We start from the raw sequence: 20733 nt of genomic DNA, 5'->3' as shown, positions 1-20733 counted from the left end.
TCTGAATCATCCAATTCATCAGGATCACATACATGGGCCTTTAATCCTTTGATTTTTTAAGTTACTTTGTTCTGAATTTTTCGCTTCATCCCCTCACTGACAGAGAAACTAAATAAAGATAAATAAGTCCGAGTAGCATTGTTTTTCTGCCCTGCTTTTTATTTTGCGAGGGAAATAGGAAGGGGGGACGGGGTAAACTCTCCATTTCACAGTTCTTTAGTGGTATCCCTCAGCCCTGAAATTTGAAGAGCCTGAAAACAAGTGCTGAACTTTGGAAGTGCAGTCAGCCCCACGGTGTTCTCACAGACATCAAGATGCCATTTTAAAAAAATGTATATTAAATAGACAAATAACTCGGTGGTTATTCCAAGCCCTCCATCACTGCTATGTCTTTCAGTACTAATTTCTGTAAGTGGAACAAACCTGGGAATTGAGTTCCAACCCAAGTGTAATAGCTCCATAAATTACAGGGAGTGTCAGAGCCGGGAAGGGAAATGGGGAGCGCAGGAGGTCAAACGACTGCTAATGGGCTCTCGAGTCATTTACCTGCTCAAATCAAAGTCAGATCCGAGTCCCACGCTGGAAGGACACCAGAGAATGTGCTCTCCTGCACTGCTCCCCTCAGCAGGGTTGTAGGATGAATGCACACAGTGCCCCCCAGGCTCATCCCCGTGTCCCCAGCTGTCCCTCCCAGCAGCTCTCCAGGCTGACCCACTCAGGGTTAACTCCCCACGCTGGTGCCAAGTGAAGAATATGCTTTAAGAACAGCCACAACACAAACCTGCACCCCTCTGGGAGGCTTCAGCAGCCGGGCCACCTCCTCCCAGGGAGGGCTGAAGCGAACACAGAGAGCTCCCTGGAGAAACTCCCTCCCTGCCACGCCTGTCCAGAGGGCAGTGCCTGGGAATGCCAGGCCGTCAGCATTGCCCCCATGGCATAAATCATAATAACCCCCTGGAAACAGGGGCACACCCCACCCTCTCACATATACAGCATCTAAAAACGTGAGAAGAGAGGGATGATGATAAACTCATCTTGTTCCACGGGTTTTTTGACAATCAGTGAGTATTTCTGTGTAAAAATGAGCTCTACAGAGGTTCCTGTCACTGAATTGTTCCAAGTGTCAGCTGCCTTCAGGATAGATTTCAAAATCTGATATAGACTATTTATGAGAGCAAAAAAGGAACTCTGACAGAGCAGGAACATCTCTATATTTTACATACCTCATGCTGGATAAGACTCACACCAGTGTTTACAAATTCTTTAGGAAGAAAATCCCACAGCCTTCCTTTTCTATCTTCCTCACCTGCTTTCTTCCATCTATTTTTTTTTTTCCTTTCAGTAAAGGCAAAATCTTATGGCATTACAAGAAAGTATTTTCTGACCAGAACAGTGGACTCGAGATCTGAATCCAAAGTACCTGTCTAGCCATGTTATGTCAGAAGGAACAAGTCCTTGATTATCGAGTTCCTATAACTATGATCAAGGACTTGCTCCTGATTTATTTCCCAAGAGTCATTACTGATATATTGATCCAAAAAAAAAGTCTATGGCACCAATAAAAGTATAACTTCTGGCCTGTCATCTTTAAGGCAGAGAAAGACAGTCAAAAAAAACCAAACCAAACCAAAACAAAAAACAAACAAAAATAAAGCTTATACACAAGCCTTCCTTGAAAAATCTATCTGGCATTTGCCACAGAAAGATTTAAACTTTCTGACTGTTTCTGATTGACTTTATCTGGTGTATTAAACTCCCACTGAAAATATCTTGTGCTAAAGGTTTTGAGTTCTTGTGCTGATTGGGTAGACTTGCACAGTACAAATCTCATGTGTGGTGGAAACTCATAAAATAATCAGCTAAACTTGAACAGAAAGAATTTTGTGAATATCCTCAGAGTCAAAGAAATCAGTTTTTCCACAATATCTCTTCACCCCAGAGCTTCCACTGAATTAAACTGATTGACAGCACAGGTAGCTCCATTAAGACTATTAGAAATACATCAGTAAAAAATAACATTTCCACTCTCAAATGGCTGATGAGAAGACAATACTGGTTCCAGGAGAAGAGAGTACACTCCTTTTATCAGAAAATGCCACTTATTTGCTTACTGTAGAAGAATTCCCTCAAATAGAACAGAGATTCAAAAGAAGCTCAACATTCACCTTCAGCTGGGGGACAAACACAGGCCAGGGCTAAACAACAACCCTCAGGATAAAGAGACAAGACCCTCACCAAGGGGGACAAGAATGCAGCCCTTAGAAAGGGGCCATAGTCCAGAAGAAACGTGTCAGACTGTGATGAAGGCTCTGAACTGAAATGGCATTGCCCAGAAAACAGCCTGGGAAAGATGACACTTTTTTAGAATCACTTGTTGAAAAGAAAGAAGAAAAGAAAAGAAAAAAAAAAAAAGTGCCAAATAGCAACACATCCCTGAATATCTGATTTCAAAAATAGAGATTGGACTTGGTAAATGTCACTGTTATTCTTCAGAAAACAGGAAAGACTTTTTATTTTAAGTCTGTAATTAGACTTCAATGGAAAGTTACATTGTAAGCTCAAGAAAATTGCCAAACTTTCAATGTAATGTGAAGAACTGTACAATCTTTATTCAAGTCTGGTCTGGACACGTGTTATATTTTAACAAGTACTTTGCACTGGAAAAAGTTCTCAGTCACAGCAAATTTTTAGTACCATTGGAACCAGATATTTCAAAACAGATCATTGTAAAAGAGACATCAAAAGGTTTACCTTGAAGCTCTCCAAGGCATCAATGGGGATAATGACACGGGCCTCCTGCCCACCTCTATGTCCCCCACCCCCCGGGGCTGTGGATTTTGGAGGCCTCTGGCAGTGTCCCTGGCTGATGGAGGCCTCAGTGAAGGATGGGTGCTCATCACATCATCAGCAGAACTGTGTGCAGCTGGCAGTCTGTCTGCCAAGGAAGTCAGAGCACGCTCAGCTCACATATTGAATTTCCTGTCACCCCTCCAGAGAACGGCCTTTCCAGCTCAGGGTTAAGCTTGTTTGCAATTCTGGGGAAGTGAATTGCTGCTATTGCTGTTGTCTGCACTGTGCATGGCTGGTGAACAAAGAACTCGGGATTCTAGGGCTTTTGCAACTCTAGTCGCTCCCTAAATGAAAATTTCCTGAAATCCAACCCTCAGATCTGAACTTCTTGAAAAGTAGGGGATGAACAGTCTGGATTTAAATCCTCTGAATCAGGTAACATGCTTTGGTTTTAATTTATCCAGACATTGATTCAGAAGAAACACAGATCTGATTGTGGCATGAACAAACCAGAATCTCCTCTTGAAAAATGCCATTCCAAGCTGACAGAACCATCCATGAGGGAGAAACTTAGTCCTGCAAGATTTCTGACACCTTCTACTCAAATCGTGCAAGATTGAAGGCAAAACTTCAGCCATCAATAATGCCAGACTCGGTCAGATCAGTCTGAACATGCAGACCCAAGCTGAGCACCAGCTCCTCAGGAACTCTGCAGTCCCACAGCACCAGGAGCTGGACACTCCTGCAATCAGCAAAGCCATCAGCACTTCATTAAAAATTGCAGGGTCTTCCCCCTCACTTGAATATCATAGTAATAATGTTAAGATACACTTTAATACTATGTACTAGTGCAGACATTCCATAAACACCTAATCCTGCTCAGAAGACCTTTATTAAAAGTTTAAATAAAGCTGCCGTTCTCTGCTGCTTTCTACCAGGCCAAGAGACTCTCTCCAGAGGCGGTTTTGATTTTCCAGGCAGTTGGGGTGTACAGTGGTCAGGCGAGAACCTGAACTTTGGGAGCTCTGCAGCATTCCCTCCAGTCATCAGAAACCAGTGCTGATGGGTTCAAAAGGAAGCTGTTTCAGATGGGACTCGTGGGAAGTTACATCAGTCCTTCGTTTGCCCAAAGAAGGTCAGCAAGTCAGAGTGTTCAGAGAGAGCACGCAAAACATGGCACACATTGCAGGGTGGGGATAAAGAGGAAGGATCTTTCATAAGAAAGAAAAATAATTGACATGGCATATTTCATCCTGACTGCAGTTTTTCTCTGTTTCCTGAAGAAACCAAAGCACAGAGGGAAATAACAGTGTGCACACATTCACACACAGAGAGTGTGTCAGAACACTCATCTCCTGCAGATCCTCTCTCTCAGTTTCTCCATTGCCTGGAAATGAGTGCACTGGGATTCTCTTCTCCTAAATCTGCTTTACATGTCCCTCTGTTTATATTTGTTACCCTATTGCTTGAAAACTGAAGCGTTTCTAACTGCTGGTCTTTATTTAGTGCCGCCGCTCTCCAGTTCCAGCTGGGAATGCATTCACACCCTGGAGATGATCTGCTGGTGAGAGACACGCAGGAGTGGAGCAGCAAGGCCTCCTGGCTGACTTCCCAGGGAAGAGGTGGATCCTGTCTTCTGGCACACCCAACACCTGTTGAGGGACACTGATCTCCCAGGGTAGGGGGTGCTGGCCCAGCCTCTCCTGACACTCCATGAGGAGATGGCCTCCTTACAGATTTGGAAGTGCTGGCAATTCCAACACCTATTTCAGCTTCTTTGCAGAAACTTGGTACTGAAAAGTGCCAAGTCCTGCACCTGGAACAGGGCAACCCCTGGTATCAGCACAGGCAGGGGGATGAAGGGACTGAGAGCAGCTCTGCTGAGAAGGACTTTGGGATGGGCGTGGATGAAAGGCCGGACGTGAACTGCCGATGGGAGCTGGGAGCCCAGAAACCACCCGTGCTCTGGGCTGCCCCCAAAGCAGGGGGGCCTTACTGTGACCTCTCAGTACTTAAAAGGGGCTTGTAAGAAAGGTGGGAACAGACTTTTTTTTAACAGATGCAAATAGGACAAGGAGGAATGGTTTTAAATTAAAAGAGGTTAGATTTAGACTAGCTCTAAGGAAGACATTTTTTATGATGAGGATAGTGAAACACTGGCACAGGTTGCCCAGAGAAGCTGTGGATCCCCCATCCCTGAGCAACCTGGTCTAACTGAAGATATCTCTGCTCATTGCAGGGGGGTTGTACTGGATGGCATTTAAAAAGTCCCTTTCTATCCAAACTATTCTATGAAAAAAAAAAACAAACCACACCTCCAGTCTGCAGATAACAGCCCTACCTGTGTTTGACAATGGAAGTGAGATTGAATTACCGTTTATTATTTGCAGCCAGGCATCATCTTTGCCAGATTTCTGTACACTGTCAACACACACTCTACCAAAGACTGATTGGCAATAATGAAAAAGCTAAGCATGTTTTGACAGCACAGCAGAAGGCAGTCACGAGAGCAGTGCAGTCCCCTCACTGCACACAACTGCCAGGAGTGAATTCTGGGGGCAAATGCTATCCCAAACAGTCAGAGAAGAGTGGGACCCACAAATCCCACTGGTCCCTTCCACCTCAGATGAACACCCTGTTGTTGCTCTGGAGAAATCAAGCTCAGCATCCCTGTCCTTCAGCCCCTTCACCTGCCCACTGAAATTGCCCATAAATGGCTTACTGTAGTACTGTCTATAAATAAAAACAATCAGTGGAGAAACCTCTTCTGTTCATCTCCCAAAAACAGTGTTCACCAGTTCTTTTCACATCAGTTACTGTAACACAGGAAGGTGGTTTTATTCAGCCAAGAGTTTGGGTGGAGGCTCCTTAGGGTGAAAACTCATGCTGTCACTTAATCACCTCTCCAGAGCCTGAACCTCCTCTCCGTTTGCTATCTCAGTATCTTTAAAACCTTCTACAATGTACATAAGGCTGAATTCTCATAGCAGCAGGACAGGGTAGCTCAGGTTTAGAGAGGCCTGTTTAAAGTGAGAGATGAATGCACCAGAAATTCTATTCTGCTGTTGAAAGCACCCTGACCTTGAGGCTCACAATAATGTCCAGAATTAGCTTGTCAGCAGCCCAGAGATCCAATCTCAGTTTTCATGGACCTGTTCCCAGGGTAGGTAGATAATGCCCAATCTTCAAAGTAACTATGTCTCAAGTTTATCAAACAAGCAGGAAAAAAAAGTGACACACCAAAGGGTCTATTCACTGAACAGTGGCTTACATGAATCGGCCAAGCATGGGAAGATCTATTTTTCTTGCTTGGGTGACAGAAATGTTGCACTACAAAGGGCAAGAATACAACTTGCAAGTAGATTAGGTGGGTTCAGCATGGACAGAATGAATTATTTCAGCCCAATCAAACACCTACTTTGAACATCAGAGTTTAGAATTTGATTCAAGTATTAGGTTCAGATTTGATTAGCAGAGACCAAGAAAAGGAAAACCAGGGGGGAAGAAAAAGGCACTAATGAAAAATTGCCCACTGTCTCAGCAGCTCAAGAGAAGCAAATTCCCTTAAGCCACAGAAACACATGCTGGACATTCCTAATCTATGAATGAAACACTGGGTGCTTCAGGGTTTATTGAAACAAAATTTAAAACCTCCTTGAAGAAACAAAAAACTACATCCTCAGCCTGACATACATGAAACAGGCATAAGGCCCTGTAGTTTGTTGGGTCTGTAAAAACAACATTAAATCCCTGCCAGCTCTCCAATGCAACGATGACCTTTCCTACACTTCAGCTGAAGCCTGGATGTATTTGGAGCACAGAACAAAGAACAATCAGCACCTCAAGTAGGGGTGGTTAAGCCATCCTTAGCACAGAATTAATATCAGCAGTCCTGAAACAAGCAGTGAGGACAAACCCTGCCTCCTACCAAAGCTGCTTCTGCCCTCAGAGGAACAGATCTTTCAAATCTGAGGGTGATTTTATGCAGGTTGCTGATGCTTTAGTCCCTCCCTAAATGTAAGTTACTGCTTCTAAACTCTTCATAATGAATACTGTAACCTCACATCATTTTGTTCATCTCAAAGCACCAGTTGAGAGAGTTTTCAGCCCTTGGTGTCACTTCTAGACTTATCAGTCTGCCAGTCTTGGAGGTTCCTGCCTCTTCTCTTCCTCTTCTTGGCTGAATAGGATGTACAGGTCTCAGAGAAGATCAGTTCCTTGCAGTTCTAGTAATATCAGATTATTTAGGGAAAAAAAAAAAAAACAAACCCCAAAACAACACAAAAACCCCAAAACCGAAACCAACACAAAACACTTTCCTTCAAAATTCAAATACTTAGAAAACTGATTTGCTCATAGGCTTGAGTCATGCTATTTTTTGCTGTTCCCATTTGCCATAATTAGAAACTCTGCTACTGAGAGAAATAAAAACCACACAATTCACACTAGTAAATACCCATGCAAAGAAGCAGCAAAACAGATTGGGTCAGAACTGCAGCCTGAATGCATTTGTTTGTCTCCATAACAATGATTAGTATTCTTATAGCAACACCTTGTACTGAGGATATGAAAACAAAACCCTCTCCCAAGAAATGACTCATTGTCTGTGTTCCCAACAATCTGTGAGATTCCTTGGAAAGAATCTGAGACCCTCAATGCATAACACGATTTCATCCCAAAAAGCTGTCAGCCACTGGCTGCAGAGCTGCAGGGGAGGGTTTTACCACAGCCTCCTCTCACCTCCCCAGAGCCAAGAAGCAGAGAAAACACCTTCCATGTCAGGTCAGGCTTCCAGCAATGCTGAGCATCTTCACTGAGAATCACACAGAAATTCCAGGACATTAAAAGGCAAACCAGAGGGCTCTGAATTAACTTTCTTTATGGTTCCCCTTTTTGCCCTCTTTTCCAAGGTTATTACAGAGATACAGGACTAAGTGATGCCTTGTTTCGTCACTCTCTCTTTTTTTATTATTTGATATAACTTCAGTTATATTTATCAGAGCTTTTTCCTTGTGTACCTTTTACAAGAAATAGTTTAGAAAAGACTACACCACCCTTTACCTCAGTTAACTGCCTGTACCACAGAAAGCCCACCACACCTTCCTCTTTAGCTGAAGTTTTGCTCTGTAGAGCAGAGAAAAATCTACTCTCTTCCCATTTCAGTTTTCAGACAGCATCTTAGTTTATGTCTGCCACTGAGTCTTCAGGTAAAGACTCAGAACTACACAAATGCAGTAGAACCTGACCTCTGCCACACCGAGGCTGAGAGCCCCTTCCAGCTTTTGAAACCCTGTTCGTGAACCCCTGCTGGGATTTTGGAAAGATACACAAAATGCCACCAAATCTGCTGCAGGGGTCATTTATGGTAGTGTCTATGTTCCAAATGCAGTTCCTGGAATACATCCCTAGAAATAAAACACTTTTTCTTAGGCTTGGCAGGCCTACTGATGTTTCATTTGCACAGCCTCAGGATTCACACCCCGGCTCCAATCGTGCCCAAATGGCCTCCATCACTCCAGTGGACTTCATTTAGTGCATGGCATCTGCTACCCCCTGCAGAAGTCAAACTGAAAACAGCATTTTTTTTTTTTTTTTTACCTTTTCCCAGCCTTACTTTTGGGCCAGGATATTGGTGTGCTCTTTGAACTTAAGCTCAGGAAAACAAGTAAATACATAATACACATGCCTGGTATCCATATGAATTAGCAGAGAAATAATTTTCCTTTTTTTTCCATAGTTTAGAAAGTATTTTTTACGCTGACATAAAAGAGAAAACCAATTAATAGACCTTCTGACTTTGCCTCAGAGTATCAGACTGGTCAGCTGAGTACTCAGCTGTAATTTACTTTCCAGGTAGATTCTTCTCTGCCAGACTGACAGTTTCAGCACCAGAGATCCCTCAGCATCTTGAGGAAATAATTAGTTTACAACTTAATTTCAAGGTAGAAAGTTATCTCCTTTAAAAATACCACCTACCCAAGCATAAATGACACCTGATTCTCATCCACTCAGGAAGATGCCATCTGGTTTCAAGGTTTCAGAGCAAACACAAGCACAGCATATCACGTGCTCCACAAAAAGCATTCCCTGATTCCAGCACCCAGAACTCCTACTGCTCAAAACTGTCTTATGCACTTAATGTCCTCAAGCATATCGTTCCTTGAAGGTGGAAAATAATTCACATTTTAGTCTACACGGACTTTAACGACTTTCCATCAGACAGGGATCTTATCTTCCCAGGTTTGATGTAAATTCTAAGTACTGTAAAGTTAAGAGCGTTCAAGTTTTGCTGGGTCTTGAAATCGTCAAAACCAAACCAAAACAACAACAACAACAACAAATAAACAAAGAGAAAACAAACTCAGAGGCAGCCGTGCTTTAATCCACTCCTGAGTTTTCTTCCTCGAATAATAGACCAAATTCTGCAAGCCATCTTTATGGCCGTCTCTTCAAATTACAGAACCCCACGTCAGCTGCAGCGATTGAAAATGCAGCTGAGAATAGAGCTGTTTCAAGGCCAGCCAAGTCGATACTTCATGTAGTCTTTCACAGTGATGAGATCATATTCTACTACCAAGCTAACACTCTAATCAAGATAAGTCCGTGTTTTCGAGGGGCCGTGACTGACACATTCCTTCCCTCTGCCTTAAAGGCACAATCCTGCTTCTATAGCAATCAAGAGGCCAACGTTTTTTCTATCATTTCTTCAAATTTTAGGGGGAAAAAAACCCGACCAACTTCTTTTGCCATTATGCACAAAAATAGAAGAGCAAGCTAAGCGTAATGAATGAAATCCCCTTGAAATCTCAGGTCAGATTTTAACTTGTGGAAACGTAGCTCGTTTCCACAGTGGCCCACGCTGCACTTCACCCTCAGCTCGTGGCTGCCTCAACATCCTTTTAGAGCCATTTCCCTCCGCGCCTTCCACGGCAGGCTGAGCTCAGGCAGCCCCTGCAGCTCGGCTGGGACTGCCCTGCCCAGGCTCACCCAAGCAGAGTTAACTTGTCAATCTGCAAACGCGCAAACGTGTTTGTGATTAACGGAGTCGTTCGTTTACTGTACATAAATCAGGAAGAGGGAAAGATACTGCTAAATGAAGACAGCTATCAAAGGAATTACTTTGCTTCCAATTAGGCTCAGAAGGAAAAAAGCCTTTTCAGTGACCGGTTTCCGCTGGGATCTAACGAGATGCTCTCATTTGTTTTGCAGGGGTCCAAAGATTAGCCCTTCATTAGGGCAAAGTTAAGTGAAATTACTAATTTAAAACTCATTCCCCTACTCCATAGATTTTTGTCTTGCTTTTAACTGAGAGGATTTGCTGGTAGGTCATTTGTCTTCTCTGACAGATGCTGCTGTTTAGCTCTGATCACTATTTAAAGTGCTTACCACACTCTAAACCAAAAGATTTCAAAGAAATTTTATGTCATGGAAACAAGAAAAAATGGCAGTTTGATAATGGTACGGATTTTTCTAAGACATTATCCTGCCACAGTAATTAGCCAGCTACATTCTGCTCGTTACAAACTCGCCTTCATTTTCTTTTTCTCCCTGTCTGTTTTATATTTCAGACATAACACTTCTAACTAAGCGATCACTCAGATCAAACAGGCACAGTCAGTATCTGACAAAGCTGATGGATTGTCAAAAACCTCTTAGGAAGCACTCTGAAAATTCACATAGGTAGACTGGACACACAACAAACTTTCCTAAAAGGAGTGCAAGTGAAAACCAGTAACTCTCACAATTCATGGTCCTTAATATAACCTTTTCTCACTTGACACAGCTTTTTTTTTTGTTGTTGTTGCAAATCATGTTTAGGAAAGCTTTGATGAGGAAGAAAGCAACTACTTGTACAGTCCTATATGAAGGAAGAGAAAAGCTACCCTGTCCCAATGAACTGCTTCCACCCTCTCAGACTTGTCCCATCTCGCCACAGTTCCTAATCCACTTCCACTTCGGCTCAAATGGCCAAAGCCTGGGTGTTTGGGGCAGCCAGCCTGAGCCAGCTCTGCAGAGGCAGCAGCCACACTCAGGTGGGTAAAAAGAGAACCATCTTCCTCCAGGATGTCAGGTTCTTGGGCACCACTGCAGGTAACCCTGCTGTTACTGAGACACTGATGGACACAGCCAGTGCTATTCACTCACTCTTACCACTTTGATACTGAGAAAGTCTCCCTTACCCAAGGAAAGCAGAGCAGGAACACGCTGATGTTGTTTTGCAGCCCGGTGCTATTTGATTAAATCCCCATTTGCTGTGTTCCTTTGCCACCCCTTTTCTCAAGGCTGTATCTCTCCCACAGCTGTTCCACATTGAGGAGGGGAATTCATTTGGAGACTCAGGAAAGCAATAGCTTGGCAATTCCAGCACTGCAAAGGCAAAGCTGAAATGCCTTTATGCAGCACCTGCTGAGGGGACCTTTTACTGCTTTTCTAATATGGAACAGGAGTTTGGCCCCAAGGGGAGGATCTCACCATACACACGCAAAACCCCAGGTTCTGCCTCATTATAGTTATTGGCCTCCCAATTAACTTGCTTCCTGTGAGAGCTGGGAGGAAGGCATTTCGCTCACTGAGATTTCAGGCTCTACAGTTTGTGAAGTTTTTTTTGCTTTAAGGACTGGGCATGTCCCTAATTGGTCTTTGTCACTAGAAATTCCAAATGCCTTTCCTAGGCCGGTTGCTGCACACAGGATCACAGGCTTTTCCAGAGAGGTGAGCTGAGGTTTGGGACAGAACATCCTGTCACAGTGTGCAGGGTGTCCCTAACCCAGCCCAGTCCTCAGGACTGAAGGCTCTGTGCGCAATCTGCCTCCACACAGCTTCTCTGATTGCCCAGGTATCACACAAGTATTTGTACATGTCTTTAATAAGGAGTGTCAGAAATACCCATTCCTGGAAAGGTTCTCTGTTTGAGAACATATCTGGAATGCCCAGTTCCTCTGTGAGTTTAATCTGGGTCATTTAAATGTCTTCCTGGTACATCATTCAGAGTAATCTATTGGCAACACCATCTGCAACAATAAGATACTATTACATTTGTAATTAAATTAACAAACACAAAAATGGTTGAAATAAAACTTCCCCTCTAAATAAGCTGTCTAATGCTTGCAGACTACTTAATATCAGCAGCATCTACGCTGTAGCACATACCTACAAAGTGTTAAACTGTGCTATTGTAGTAAAACTGTCAGCCTTGATTATTTAGAAGGTGTCTACCTGCAGGCTTTGCTTTCATTCCCTGTTGTCGTTAGTACATCCCACGTGTCTGGCCAGACTGGTCAATGCTCTGTTCATGTTACACCTGGCCCCTGCTCCTGATTCATCAGCCACGGAGACAAAAGCTTGGCCTGCCCTTTGTGAACACCAAAGGTTTATTCTGGGTGGCATCCCTCTGCCCTCAAACAAAACTGCTGCACGTGCTTCTCATCGCACCCAGCGATGCCACAAACACAGGGCAGTGCTGCAGCCAAGGCACCGCCTGCTCCTGACCAAAGATGGGCACCCTGCAAGTGTTGCACTGGACTTTAACGTATAATACAGTTGACGACGCATGAGCCGTGGTTTCCAAGTTCACTTGTTCCTTCCTGCCCATCAGCACTTCTGTTCAGCTTTCTCAGCCCTGTGTGCAGCCCCCATCTCGTTCTCCACAGCTGCAACTCCCATTTGAACTCAAGTCTAGGCCACATTCACTCCATGCGCCGCTGAAAACAGCAATACTATCTAGTCCATCTCTACACCAGTTAAACAATTCACCCAGCCTTCACACCAGAAAGAATGGGTGTGCAGTCTTTGTGCTTCTATTAAACATTCACATGCGTGGAGCAACATGGGCATATTGTCCCTGATGGACACGGGTGAGTCAAATACTCTTAAAATGTTCCAGAATTTGTCCTTTCACAGCCACTGCAATAACTTGAAAATTTCGAGGGAGCTTCGCCTCAGTCAGTAGCTTTTAGCATGATTTTTTTTTAAAGCAAAACACTCTTTAAAATAAACCCAGTCTAGATTATCTTTGATACGGATCTATAGCTGAGATTTATATTGCTTATCCCTATTAATTAGACTAGCCAAAATTTTTAATACCATTTTGCATGCCTTGGAGAGGCAGAAAGATAAAGATTTAATTTTCTCTGACTGGGCCATTACTGGCTGTGAAATTGCTGCAGCAAAGCTCCTTGTGGTCTAGCTGCATTTGTTCTGCATAATGAACAGAATGCCAGTGGTTTCCATCTCCATACAGCTCCCACTCGGGGCACTCCACAGGCACAGCTGTCTACCTTTGCTAGTTAAAAAGGGAGTTACCAGAGGCAAAGAAGATTTAGTGGTCAAAACCCAAGTCTGCGGCAGAGCCAAGAATAGAATTTCAAGCTCCTGAACTGTTCCCAAAGGGCTGTTTTAACCACTCCACAGCACGGAGCTGGCAGGGAGCAACCACAGCCCCGGTGCTGAGCCGAGGGGAGCAGCCTCTGCAGGGCTGTGGGACGCGGGAACACGCACTGAGCCTTCCCAGCCCCCAGAGCTCCACGGAGCCTTTCCTGCCTGTCAGGAGAGAACAAATGCCTGAGACATTATCTGCCCATTCCAAGAGTTCAGAGAATGTGTATGACATCATGGGCATGACTGCCCCGCTAATCACATTATATGCTGTTTAACTTAACACTGCTAAGCTTTGTCTGATAACATTGTAAATACCATTTTATTGTAAATTAGATTATACAAACCTCCTCAGAGTTTAGGTCAGTTCTTGTGTGAGGTCCTTGCTCCCCCCACCCTCCCTCCCCTCTACCACCCCAAACTGAATCTTTTGGGTGCCTAAGCCAGGGCATTTCTACAGAGGGAAGCACAAGAAGAAACAAAGCTTAAGCCATTATCTTTTCTAAGTCAGCACTGCAGATTGCAGTGAATGGACAGGAGACTCCATACATCTGCTCTTTTTCTCTCTCTTCCCTTGGAATAAAATCAATAGGTTTTGGTTTTCCCTTGAATCTGCCTGGATTTCATTACAATCTGCCTGTGAGGTAGCATATACTTGAGAGATCTATCGTTTCTTTCTATCAGGCCTAAACTGAGTTATCCCAGTTGGTAGCCACAGTGTTCTTCTCCTGGCCTTAAGGTTTCTGAAGAAGTAATAATTTTATTTTCATTTTTACATTTGATTCTGTTTTTTCTAATGAAAGAACCAGAACCCCAGCTACACTAAACCATAATCCCGGCATCAGCAAGGTCTTCAAAGCCATTGACACACTGAGGCTTCCCAGTTTCTATTTTAACTTTTGTATTTTGACACACTCCTAATGCTGAGGGAGATATCTGAGAAGTTTCTCCTCTTTTAGGAAACCTCAGCAACAGGATTTCCCAACACATTTAGACAACTGCATGGGAAAATGCTCTTTTTCTTTCTTCCATAATTTTATTAAGGCCATAAATATCCCATGCTCTTAAGGAAAGATTTGAGAATCCAGACTTCTGAGGTCCCAGCTACCCTCAGCTCTGGGTTTCTGTGCTCACTGCAGTCAACAACAGCTTAGTGTCAGCCTGGGTTCTGCTTCCCATCCACACGCAAAGCTCTGAGGCTTGGTGGTGCTTCAGACAGAGCTCCACCACCCAGCACCAGAACTACCAGCTCTCAACACCAAAAGCGGTGTTCTGATTTTTTTAAGCTGGAACCACTCCTCAGGTAGGACACAGACCAAGCCTCTGTGCTTTCCCCACCTCCTGCTCTTAGGACAGATAAATTGTGTCAGAATTAACTGAGAGAGAAAACCTAAGTGAGGCTCATCCTTCCTGAGCCCAAGAGCCACGTGGTGCAGTTTGTCTTCCACCAAGAGGATCTCTGGACAGAAGAGACTGCAGCTGCTCCCGCTGTGCTCCTTGCTCAGGGCCCTCCACATCCTCAGGGGAACTCTCTTGTAAGACATGAAATGAAGGAATGCTTGCAAGCCCACAAAGGGGAGTAAACACAATCCAGGTGACCGCTCAGACCAAAGCACAGCGAGCACAAGTGCCAGTGAGGCACCGGTGAACTGCGCTGATTCTCATGTCCTTGAGCAAAGCACCTGGCGCTCCTGCATTCCTGCCTGCTCCCATCTGGAGGAAGGCAACAGCAACGCTGCCCAAACACAGCTGAGGATGCTGGAAAATAAACATGCTGAGATCTCCCATGAAACTCAATCTACCAGAACTGTGATTGCCACAGACTGCATTTGGGAAAGGTTAATGCCGTAGGAACTGCGTTCTGTTAACTCGTGATTTCTCAGGACAGGTTTTAATGAAACTCAAGTAGGTCTCCTGAAAAAAACCCACACTTCCTCCTGAAGGAGGGTAATGCCCAGTTCAGTGGGTGGCAGTCAGATATGCAAGCAAGACAGTGCTCTCTTGACTGCGTCCTCCCTATCCTTTGGCCACTTGCAGAACTCACCAAAAGTACACCTTTACAGTGCTTTTCATAGCCCATTCAATCCTCTCTCCACAGAGTGATGAAGCAGAATGATTTGTGGGGCAGCTGGTTGCTTGATCATGGAAATATCTTACACTTATCATTTCTATAATCAAGTTTGCAAAGTACGTGGCTGCTTTTTGGAAAACGGGGACAAATGTTGCATTTTAATTAAAGCATTCATTGGAGAAAAGAACAAACCTAGTAAGGTATATAGGATTTCTGTACACAAAAGAATAATTAGAGAGTAATTAGAAAATCAGGTTATTTACATTTTTAAATGTTTTTCTCTGTTTGTTTATAATTTTCTTTCTACAAATTAATCCAGTTCTATATAAATGAATTTATAAATGTTACTCACATGAACTATTAGCAGTTAAACTGAAAAGCTTCAGCCATCCAAAATGCCAAAACTGAACCCTGTTAGCATAAGCAGGAAAAGAGGGGGTCATAAGTAGGAAAAGAGAGCGGGCTTATTTACTGTCTTTTCCCCTTTTCTCTCCCTCTGCTCTTTATTTTAGGATGTCCCATCTAATCATCCACTTCTAGAACAACTCTGAGCTTAGACTTCCAAACCCCACATCACACACCAGTGTATTTCAGTTTATTTCTCCAGTGAGAGGATCAGTGTCACCCCTAAAGACAGACACAGAGACACTGGGCCAAAAGTCCCAGAGCAGCTTGACCACAGAAAATTACAGACTGTGTAAATCTGGGCCTCAGCCTGACCAGCTCACAGTGCCAAGGACTGAGGCATTTAAAAAGGCGTCCCAGGTGCTGAGGTGATAGCAGGAAAGCTCAGCAAATCTTTGTATCTGTGTTCAATAAGACCCACAGCCCCTTTGCAAGGAGGATGAATTTAAGGCAGCAGCACACAGATGAAAACATGACATGAGGATTAACTGATAATCCTTCAGGTATCACGTGGGAAATTGCCAGACTATTAACTGTGGTATGAAATCCAGCTCATAAATGAGCCTTACTGCAAGAATGGAAGAGAGAATAAGTGACAGAACTGGTGATCATAACCAAGAGAAGTGGATGTTCAGCATCAGTGATGCTGGAAGTTCCCCACAGACCCAGAATAGGGTCTGTGATGGGACTACTGCTGTTTCACATCCATAAATGATCAGGGAGGGGGTGGATTCACCATCCCTGGAGGTTTTTAAGATGAGACTGGATGTGGCATCAGTGCCATGGTCTGGGAACCACGGCTGGGTTGGATCAAGAGTTGGACTTGATGATCTCGGAAGTCTTTTCCAACCCAGCTGATTCTGTGATCCTATGAAATGCCGTAGATAGGTGGCTGATGATACAAAGCCATTCGAAAACTGAAACCTAAAGTTTATTCAGTGAGTGATGTTAAAACAGTACATTTAACTCAAGGTTCATGCGTAAAAAAGAATAGATGAGGAAAAAGCCATTCTCACCGTGCTTCAAATGAGCCATGAAAGAAATCCTGGAGAAGTGGATCCAAAACGAACAGCACAGTGTCGGCAGCTGGGATGAACTGTCCTCTTGGGAATTCCTAGAAGAATGAGGAAAAAGCAGAAAATGGCATTATTTCTCTGAATAAATCCGTAGTATGCCCATCTCTCCAATACTGAGCACAGTTCCAGTAACTGTGGAAATACAAAGCCACAGAAAGGGCTCTGGTGTACCCAAGCTGCACTAGAGGTGTTAGAAAGCCTCAGCACAAGCAGAACTTAAACAAACCAGAGCTGTTCAACCTGGAGAACGAGGATAATAACAATTAAGTTCTAGACAAGCTGTTACAGCATGGAAAACGTAAACAGCAATGATTATTTAAAAGTAGTCTTAACAGAAATAATAGGGCACCAACTCAAACTGGCAGGCAGCGAGCAAGTTCAAAAGCAAACAAAAGGAAGTTAATTTTCACACAATGCCTAATGATGTTGTGGAACTCATTGCCACGGGATGTTATGGCAGCCAAAAGGACAAGTGGGTTTTACAGAAACGATTAGGCAATTTTATGGAAAAAGGTCCATCAAGGAATATCAAAAACAATGATTACAGCTGCAGGCTCCAGCTCAGGAAGGTCTCTATAACAAAAACCGCTGGAAGCTGGGAGAGTTTACAAAAGGAAGTATCACTCCATACTCGTCCTGTTTTCCATACACAAGTGTGTTTCTCAAACCATGGCCAAAAAAACCCCAGCCATTATCAAGAGGCAGGATATGGGGCTAGACAGACCTTTGCTTTTTGTGTTTGACCAGTGGTCACTGATGCAGATATAAACAGATACCACCCATGGTCATGGATAATTCCATAAAAATCTGCTACAGTATAAACGTGCACACTTAGAAGAGTAATATCCTAAATGCCAGCATGTTTTATTTGGGAAGGGCTAGAACTGGTTCTTGTATTTAATTTGGTATATTCTGAATTTGTGTTTTCCAAAGAAAGTTATGATGTTATCCTTCTTTTTATTCCTTAACTACAGCAAAAGAGACAAATCCAGTGAAAGAACTAGCTCCAAATTTCAGCTGTTAGTCAACAATGACCTATACCTAGGCGGCTGAGAGTTTAGCACAAGAAACTGGAGAGTTACTGGAGTCACTGCCTACCAAGTTTGTTGAATGTGACCACGCCACAGAGGGGCTTCAAAACAGACTAAAACTTCCAGCCCTCCTCTGGGTCTAGGGTAGAATTTGAAGTCATGGTAAACCTTCAACAATAGAGACAAATAGTCTTTAAGGTCTCGTTCCTTACAGACTCCAGCATCCTGAGCGTTCTTCACAACTTGCATGAACACCTTATCTTCTCTTTCTCCATCACAGAAAACAGAGAGGGAAGTGACTCACCAAGGATTCAGCACCCACAGCAGCTCTGAGCCTACGAGTGGGATGACAAGCCTGCTATAACAGATTATACACCACCTTTCTCTTCATTGTTTCTCAAACCACGGCCAGAAAAAACCCCAGCCATTAAAAAATATGCCAGTGAAGGCATTTTACCAGAATACCCTTACTCTAACTCCTATCATGCCCCTTGGTTCGACATCTGAGAGGGAAATGCTGCTGTCTTGGCATAAAAATGTTTCATAAACTACAACACAGAGGCACACACGAGGTACAAACGCTGCAGAGAGGAAAACTGCCTCAGTTGGTAGGCTCATGGCAAGCTGCACCAGTGTGTGGAACTGAGGGGTAGAATTACACAGGTACATGTCCTCTGGCACACTTGGCCAAATAATGACTCAGTAGCCCTGTAATTCTAGCCCAAATCCCAAGGAAAAAGGTTAGAACTGGAGATGAGATGACTGCATTACTCACCACTTTACCCAAGAGAGAAGCCTTTCCTATTCCTCACTCAGCACCCAGCACTCACAGAGGTATTAGCAGGAACAATTTGAGTCAGGATTCCATCCTGTGTTTAGTCATGCCAAGGACAGGTGCAATTTTTCAGGAAGAATAAGTGCCTGCAATTTTCAAACGGGACAGAACCAAGGCAAAACAACCTACAGGAGGGTCAACAAGGCTCTGCTGTTCATTCACTGTGCTTGTCAGTGAATTGATCCTGCAGGGCCAGCTCTCAGCTACAGCAACTCTCTCCAAATGGGAGTTCTCATGAGTCAGAGCTGAGCCAGAATGGTTCTCTTCCTACTTGTTAATCCATACTCGGATTACTAAAACCAGCAGACATGTGTTTGACACCAAACTAACAATAACTGGAAAAGGTGGGTCCTTCCTTGTTTGAAAATCACATCATTTATTCAGGCACCTGAACCCAAGACCTGGGTAGGTAAGTCTGGAGCTTTATCCTTAGACCCTTACCTTCATTCTGTCCCCAATTCCAAACTGTCCACAAAAACATACTGCTATACCTGGAGCGAAACTCTGTTGCCTTCCATCAGAAATCCTTCCACAGGTCAGAGCAGTGAGATTGCTCAGGTTTGTTATGCACTTGTTAACACAGTATCCAGCACAAACAGCATCTAGGGCCTGGAAGTGGTACTACAAACCATAATAGCACTAGCTTGAGTAAAACCAACCAAAGACAAAAACCAATCAACCATCCTCTGCTCCCCTTAAGACAACTTTTTTTATTCATCCCCCCACAAAAGGAGGTTGCCCTATTTATCTGCCAGGAGAGCTCAGACACTCCTTGCACGTGCAGCGCAGATGGTCACCCCACCACAAAAGGCAGGAGGGCTCGTGGTGCACGTGTCTGCTTTCTGGATTACTGAAACCTGCTCAAAGCTGCTGCTCCAGCAGGGCTGCTATGCATCCCAAATCCCCAACAAATACAGAAAGCCATCAATATCCTCTGAGCAACATCTCTCAGTGGAAAAGGAGGCTGGCCGGGGAAAAGGAGCTGCACAGTTGTGACCTTCATTGGGAGTCTTAATTCCTTAGTGGACAGAGGTTGTTTTGAGATCCCGAGGCGGGAAGTGCTAAGGAAGCAGAAGTATTGTTTATTAAAGCTCAAGGCTCTGTTATTTCTTTATCCTCAGATATTCCTCACATTTGATTTTTCATTCATGGCCACTGCTACTTCAGATTATTTCAGCTGTCTTGATCTTTTCTTTACCAAATGGAATAGCTCCAGGCAGAGGATATGCAGTATCTAGATTTGATCATTGCATTTATTTATCTTACTCTTTTCTAATTAATTTACTGATTTGACCCCAGTCCTGTTCTTCCTTTGATTTCATAGTCAGATATCAAATGTGGTTCTCCGTGGATAGTAATTACTCTTCAAATAAATGCCCTTCATATTTTTACTACCTCACTAAATAGTGTGAGGGAACGGATTTGCAAGGTCCATTTTAGCAAACTGGGTATGGAAATCATTGCTAATTCTTCTGAAAACTGAAAGGCAGAGCAGTTTGATAGTAACCATTTCAGTTCCCCAGGTGAACAATGGAAGCTGTAATCAAAGAATAAACCTGGGAGAACTGCATGAGCTGAAACAAAGCAGAGCAGAAAGTTAATTTTGTGACACTGTTGTTACAAATTGTACACAAGTTTCTGTGCTGTTTTAAGAAATTACTGGGTGCAGAACTGTGTTCCATGTCATACATGAAAAAAACTGCTAAACACGTTTCTGCTTTCAAAGGAGTCACTCTAGCTTTCAGTATTTAAAATACACCCCTTTTCTTCTTCAAAATTACCGAACAGAAATCTATGTTTTCCTCAGCTTAGCAAAAACATAAATAAACCAGGAAACTAAAGACCAAAACAAAAAAACCAAACAAACAAACAAAACAAAACAAAACAAAGGGGGGGAAAAAAAAAGAGAGAGAGAGAAAGCTACCTTTCCACATCCTGTTGTGCCTAAATAGAACATGTTGTACCAGCCTGTACAATTTCTCAATAAATTGTATCGCGGACAATTCAAAAGCTGCCCGTAATTGGGAGAGTTAAGGGAGGAATGTCAGCTTGGACGGGGGATTGTGCTGCTTTTGTTATACATTAGTTAAGCACGCAGGTTTGTGGGTTTGGGCTTTATCTTGGATTTCACTGCAGTGTAATTGAACTCTG

The 20733-nt window shown here is 43.5% G+C and overlaps 1 long non-coding RNA gene across 2 annotated transcripts in view; it reads right to left on the bottom strand.

Annotated features, from left to right (window-relative positions):
* The window catches only part of LOC114063993, a 25090-nt gene extending 5749 nt beyond the window's left edge, over positions 1-19341 (bottom strand). Inside the window, exons 1-4 of one of the 2 annotated variants that reach the window (XR_003572663.1) lie at positions 19024-19341; positions 18523-18668; positions 13512-13618; positions 2860-3532 (exon numbers count right to left, since the gene is read on the bottom strand). This is a non-coding gene — a long non-coding RNA (uncharacterized LOC114063993). Of the gene's footprint in view, positions 1-2859; positions 3533-13511; positions 13619-18522; positions 18669-19023 lie in introns of those variants that run through there. The other variant, XR_003572662.1, reaches the window with a different exon arrangement.
* Between the last annotated feature and the right edge of the window lie 1392 nt (positions 19342-20733).

The sequence above is a fragment of the Empidonax traillii genome, unplaced genomic scaffold (assembly GCF_003031625.1).
Source record: "Empidonax traillii isolate 1590-97213 ecotype Southwest subspecies unplaced genomic scaffold, ASM303162v1 scaffold505:size591145, whole genome shotgun sequence".
NCBI classification, from domain to species: Eukaryota; Metazoa; Chordata; class Aves; order Passeriformes; family Tyrannidae; genus Empidonax; species Empidonax traillii.
The sequence above is the reverse complement of the archived record's forward strand: the minus strand, read 5'-3'. Positions and strand labels throughout refer to the sequence as shown.